The sequence below is a fragment of the Gouania willdenowi genome, chromosome 13 (genome assembly GCF_900634775.1).
Source record: "Gouania willdenowi chromosome 13, fGouWil2.1, whole genome shotgun sequence".
Taxonomy (NCBI): Eukaryota; Metazoa; Chordata; class Actinopteri; order Blenniiformes; family Gobiesocidae; genus Gouania; species Gouania willdenowi.
Window position 1 is genome coordinate 17122259 of NC_041056.1, and position 7219 is coordinate 17129477.

Sequence of the window (7219 nt, forward strand, 5' to 3'; positions counted from 1 at the left end):
ATTGTTTATTCACACTATGCTGAGATGCTAAGAGAAGAGTTTGGAATTTTTTTAATTACAATGTTATGTTATAAAATATGTAATTATCTGATTTCTTAATCAGAAAATTTCAGCTACTGTGACGTTGCTGTTGTACTTTTGCTTAAACCTGGGTTAAAGCTTAAAATAGTTGAATGACAGAGCCTCATTTATATTTAATTTTGGGATTGTTCGATGCATTTTAACTCTTAAGGAACAATCACGGAAATAAAGTTGATCTATTGACAATCACGAATGGTTTCTCTGAGGTTTAGAATTTGCCACAATATAACATCAATTATACTTTTTTGGAATGCAGATGTTTACTTTGAAATGTTTGCATCTACTGTACATCAAACTGGGAAAGTACAGAGACTGTGAATAGGCCCTAAAGCAGTGATTCTCAACTGGTGGGTCGGGACCCAAAAGTGGGTCGCGGACCTGTACTGGGTGGGTCACGGACAGCTGGTCAAAAATAAATAAATACCTAATGTCTCTCATGTTGGACTTGACTTTTATTTTGAAAGAAAACGTTGCTTGACAGGCATGCTGTAAAAATGCATGTTGCACAAGAAAATGTATATATTTATTTTTAAAAAAAGATTATATGTGTGTTTTCAACAGCTATTTTACATTTGGTTGGTTGAATTAAAAAAAAAAAAAAAGTGGGTCGCGATTTAATGACCGCGACAAATTGTGGGTCCCAGGGTGAGGCCAGTTGAGAACCCCTGCCCTAAAGGTAAGTTTGGTCTGAAAATGACAATTAATTTGTGATATTACTTTAAGAACCCACAAGCTGCTCAGAGATGTAGAAGTGTAGGCATCTCTATTAAAGATACTTTGCTCAGAAAAGTAGAGGACAAGAAATTATTTATTCATGCAAATTACAAAGTTATTTCAAGTGAATGATTGTTTTACTATACATTTAAGTAGTTTCGATTATCTCACTGCAACACATTACAATCTTTTTGATATGTAATATACTGTTGTGCTAAGTTCAGTTTAGTGGGTTTTTTTAGTGCTTTGATCGTGTTATCAATGCACGAACATTAAATTAACATTATGTAGATGTACTGTTCATGAGGTACTTCAAGCAATACTCCCATGATAATTTTCTCCCTATCAGTGTAATGAGAGGTGCATAAGGGCTTATCTCCACATGGGCAAAGCTTATCTGGCACTGATGTAATTTAACAGTGAGTATAACTGTGTTTCATTACATCTAATCACACTTGTTTCTAATTTCCTTTCTGTTGATCAGCATACAGCTGTGTTTGATATTTCATATAACCATGGCACAAGCACGTATATGTAATATGACAATCTAAAATAGAAGGAATGGTTAAAAGGTTGAATAATGCATGAGCAGTGACAGAGTTGATTCTATGGTAGATACTGATTATCCTCATGATCATATTATATGTTTAATCAGTGATATCAGTAAAGACTATTTCTGACATACATGTATTTAATTTATTTTTGCTTGGACACTATGTTCTTTTTAAGTTGCCAAGACAATGTTTTTGAAAAGTTTAGTAGAGCATAAATAATAAGGTGCTGTTCGTACATCAGGAAGATGAAATCTATTTTATTTTCTAGTCAAGAAGCAGCAGGAGCTTCAACCCAACCTGCGGGAGAAATATAGCAAACGGTGGAGTTTTTGATTACATGGAAAATGGGCTATTTTACTTTAAAAAAAAACAAAAAACAAAACAATGAAATAGCCTTTAACTTAAGTGCCATATGTCATAACTTTATATATGCAAACTAAAAAGAACATGTACATATCTTAAATAAACAGACTGAGTAGACAGTTCTAGTTTGATAGTTTAAAAAAAAACATGTATGGTAGAGGCAGGGGGAGGAAGTAGAGCTGTTCAGGGCGGGACATCGTGACATCGCACAGAAAGGAATATTATTTTAAGGAATGTCATGATGATGACATGATTTGGTTTTAATTGGCAAGAAATGTCAGTCAATATTTTTGTGTCCTATTCTCAGAGTGGATCTTTTTGCACTTAACATAGGAAAAATTATGTAATTTTATGTTTATTTTATATTTTACTGAAACAGTGCCCGTCAGAAGTATGTATTCATGTGGTAGCTTACGTAGAGTTGTCAATTATGGTCAAATGAGGAGGTGTTGGTGGTGAAGGTTGGATGTACAAAGAGGTGTACACACTCTGTGCTCTGAAGTGTTATAAAGGTGTATACTTGTGGGTGCGAAGCAAAATACGGTGTGCGATTTCCCTAGTTTAATTCTATGGGACATGCACATGATAAATGTGTTTGTTTTTCCATGTTTTAAATATTTTTTTGTTTGGTGTATCTTTCTGTAATGTATGTTTTTTGGAGTCATTATGTATATTTTTGTATCTTTCTGTTGTCTTTTTGTGCATTTTTTGTATCCTGTTGTCTTTTTGTGCATTTTTTGTAAAATTATTTCTTTTTTGTTGCCATTGTAGTGTGATTCTGGAGTCATTTTGTGTATTTTTGTATCTTTTTAGTGTAGTTTTGTGCATTTCTGTTGTCATTTTGTGTATTTTTGTATCTTTCTGTTGTCATTTTATGTATTTTTTCTATAAATATCTGGTTTTGTGTATTTTGAGTAATTTTCATATTTTTGTTCTGGTTTGGTGTAATTTTTGGGAATATATGTTTTTTGGAGTCATTTTGTATATTTTTGTGCATTAATGTTGTTTTTTGTATACTTTTAGGAAAAAGTTTAGTTTTTTGTTTTATTTTACTCATTTAGGAAATTTTTATTATAAATACCTTATGTGTGGTGAAGGCGTGTTTTAAGATGTGTGTGTGTGTGTGTGTGTGTGTGTGTGTGTGTGTCTGTGTTTGTGTGTGGCTACCTCCATCTCCTCCGTGGGTTATCTCTCACACACGCACTCATGCACATAATCCGTCATGGGTTGATAAAAAACAGAGCTGGAAGTATCACGTAAAATAAACTTTTTGCAACACCAAAGTCGCAACTCTCACTCTAAACGGCTCTGTGTGCGTTCAGCGTGTACATCCCGGCACTCTCACATGCACGCGCATCAGCCGTGTGTGTGTGTTTACATTATAGCTTCTACCATCTTAACACATAGAAGAAGAAACACTCACCCTTGCACAGAACAACGACTGCTCACAAAAAGTTGTATACCTCTGTCTGAAGAACCAGATAGTTTGTGATAAGGTCGGCTAATGACCGTCTCCACAGCCGCCGCCCTGGAGGAAGTGGAGTTTGTGACTCGAGATTTAAAGGAAGTTTGGGATCACAGGGATAATTTTAAAAAACCATGGAATATTAACTTACAAAATCATTTTTAATATTGACCTTTTTGAAAAACAAACTGCGACACAGTGACATCATAGGACCCAGAACATTCATTTTAGAATTAAAATGAATGTTTTGCAACACCAAATTACTCCAAAATAACTGATGCACACACTTGTGTTATTTGGAAGCCATTGACAAAGTATCAGGTCGAACTCATACCCCGCTGGGGGAATATTCGCTCAACACACACGCTCACAGACCTTTCTTGCTTTTATATTAGATCATATTAGTAGATAGATAGATATTCTCTTGAGTTGAAAAGGTCAAACCCAAAATAAATGGGTAAGTATGCCCAGAGTTAGTCAAATGAAACTATTTTCTAAACTGTACGCTGTACTTTCTTCATTTTTTCCTTTCCAAAATACTGTCTCATGTCATTATTGTGAGCACGGTATCGTATATTTTCTTTTCTCATGAACTTTTTGAAACACCTTGTTTCTAGTAATGGTAAAATGGACATTAAGCAAATTTTTTTAAATTTGTTTTCATTACAACTTTGTTTTAGCAGAACAGATGTGTTCTCACTAATGATTGAGACTGGCAGAAAAACAAGCTTGTTTCACGAAATGTACAAAAACACATTTTTTGGAACCTAATTAGCATTTCAGTTTTCCTCTCAGTGCATGTTAAAGAATAAAAAAGTGGTTAGGGTGTTCGTCTCTGAATAAAAGCTGCACTATAGAAGGCTTTTTTTTGAGTTATAACTTACTTTAATCTCATAGTTTTTTTTTTTTTTTTCCTGGAATACCATATAAAGGAATAAATGGAAGTGCAAAACAAGAGCTAGCCAGTGGAGAGAAAAAGGCTCCTAGAGCAAGGGTTTCAAACTAATTTAATTTCGGGGCCAAATATGGACCAGTTTGAGCCCAAGTGGGCCACAGATTTGAAGTCAGAAAAAAGAGCAAATTCAACATAATGTGCCCTAGTTTACACTTCCACATATAAATATGTATAAATGATAAAGGATATGAGTATATCAGTCCCTGTAGGATCTTCACTTAAATTTCCCTGATTTTGGGCATTTGTAGAAATTACAAGATCATTTTTTGAGGAAAATTTGCAACATTTTTGAGATTCAAAATTTTTGCCGTCATGTGATGTAAGATGTGGAAAACTGCAAATATTGTGGAGTTAAATTTTTTATGCGTTTCTTTTTTTTTTGTATTTGGAGGGGCTGAGAGATTGACAACTGAATTCGTTTGTAATTTACACATTTTTTAAATTTTTTTTAATCATTTTTACTTTCTCATGCGGGCTGAATTGATGCTCTAAAGCATTGTTTCTCAAATGGGGTACGCAACGGCAAAACAGGGGGTACTTGAGAGAGAATGGAAAATAATCAAATGAAAGCGTTAAAATATGGGGTTTTATAATGTTTATTAAGTTAAAATTGATATTCATCATAATGATAGAAATTATGATTAAAATTGAAAATACAAGGGTCAGTCTTGGTCCCACACCGCGTAGGAGATGACTGCAAATGATAAAAAACTATAGAAATAAATCCATTCATGAGACACTAAACAAAACTAGATTCTTTAAAATGTGTGTTGTCACTCATTCATTCCATCATTATGCTCAATAGTTCTTTTTTTATAGAATTCTGAGCAAAATGTTGGAGATGAACAAAGGGGGTACTTGGATTAAGAAACAAGAGTAAGGGGGTACTTGAGCCATAACACGTTTGAGAACCACTGCTCTAAAGGGCCGGATTTGGCCCCTGGGCCTTGAGTTTGATACATGTATCCTATAGAAACTCTTATCGCCTGGTCAGAAGCCCCACTACTACTACCATGGAGGATTGATTATGAGTGCTCTCGTCGCAAAATCTTTGCACAAATACATTTACCTTTAATTCCCCATTTGACCGCAGTTTTTTTTTTCAATAATCTGCTTTACTGGTGTAGCTATTTCCCAGTGCTCTAGGTAAAAATAACACAAGAGATAAGCTTTGAGGCCCCAATGGCTAAGGTCACTAGAAGGAGAAAGTGTGAGAGCCATACTTAGTACTCCCCGTAAATACCATCAGGCATGGCAGGTGAAGCAATGCTGCAGGAACGAATGACTTCTTGTCATCTCATGTGACAGTGAAGAAAAGAGGAGACTAAATACCGTTTATCACTGACTTCTCTCCATGCTTCATTTTCCTTGTCATTGTGAGCAGATTGTCTCATGTTAACTCTAAAGCCACTGTGCTCAGGATCAAATAAGGAATTACAAAATGTGTGGTAAAACGCAAAACAAAGCAATAAACTCTTTAGGATATTTTTTGGAACAATGAAATCAGTAAAATGTTTTATTTAACTAGTCTTGAGACCTGCAAAAACACTCAAATACAATTTACGATACATCTTATTTAGCTGTTACATATCCCCATTGAAGAAGAGGAGGAAGGAAGAAGGCACAATTCCAGCGGTACATAAATGATTATGCTATTTGGTTCCCAACTGCTGAGTCACTTGTTTTGCTATCAGCAATGTCAGCTCTTCTATCAGCCAAGTGTTGTTATATGAGCAGGTTGAGGACGGAGACTTTCTTAGGGTAGTAAAGGGTTGCACATAGAGTATTTGCTTCATTAGCACAAGAAAAAAGCTGTTGTTGTGGTAGGACAGAAAAACAATAAATCTTTTTGATGTTAAATGAAAAATTGATTTGTAATTTTTCTGATCTCAGTGGCATACCATTTTGTCAGATTTATTGATTGTTTCTGCTCAATATCGGTACCTGTCCGATGGTTCTGTAATATTTGACAGCCTTGCCTAGGCTGAGACCATCACAGGAAGGACAAGGCCTTGCAACATGTCGGGATGGTCAGAACTCCTACATAATTCATTCAAGAGTTGAATATCCGTTGAAGACTGATGAGTGAATTGTGCATTCATGTCAGAGTCTCTAAAAAAAAAACAGAAAAACTCTCCATTAACACAAGATGAAGTCCCTACATTCGTCACTAGTCTCTATTGAGAAAAAAGTCACTTAGAACTCCACAGGGAGGTTAAGCTTTGGTTCAAAATGGGGAGTGGGGGAGGATTCTACATACTGCAGCTTTAAGCCAGCAATTACCAACCTGTAGCAAAGTCTGACCAATCACAAACACGGAGAAGAACACTGGCAGAGAGCTGGGCCAAAAGCATACTTTTGCCACAGCAAAAACCAGTAAGGAATGCTGGTAGAAAATTGCTCACGAAGTTAATGTGTAAAGTCGTGAGAATAATAATTTACTGGACAATATACAGACAGCACTCTGATCAATCAGTATTGCTTCATAACGGCCCAGATAATTTCACATCGTGACGGCATTCCATTAATCCATGTCTCTACAGAATCAAGCATTGTTCATTTTGTATATCTGTGTACATTTGTTCTGTTTTACATAGCATATATTTTCTCAACCACTATCACATAAACCCCTCTTCAAATAAATGTTTAGGCAAGTGGCCAAGGAAAACCTCTAATATGTTAAGTAACTCAGGCAAAGCCTGCACCACATACATTAGCAAAGCTTGTGGGCTTCCTGAGGTTCTGAGAATCTATGAATGAATGAATGACTGTTCAACATAAATTACATTGGTGATTTATCTTGATAAGAGGTTAACAGTGTGGTAATACAAAACACCCAGGCTTAATATGGGAAGTTAGTGAGATAAGAGGAAATCCAGCTTTGTATAGGGCTCAGGTGCACACATTGTATGAATACACCCTTGCAAGCATCTGTATTTGCAATAATAACAACACATCAATTTTATATAGCACTTTTTTGGGAACTCAAAGTCACTTTACAGAATGAAGGCATTATTCTTTCACTCCACACTTAGTGGTGGTAAGCTGCTATTGTAGCCACATCGGTCCTTCCAACCACCATCAACT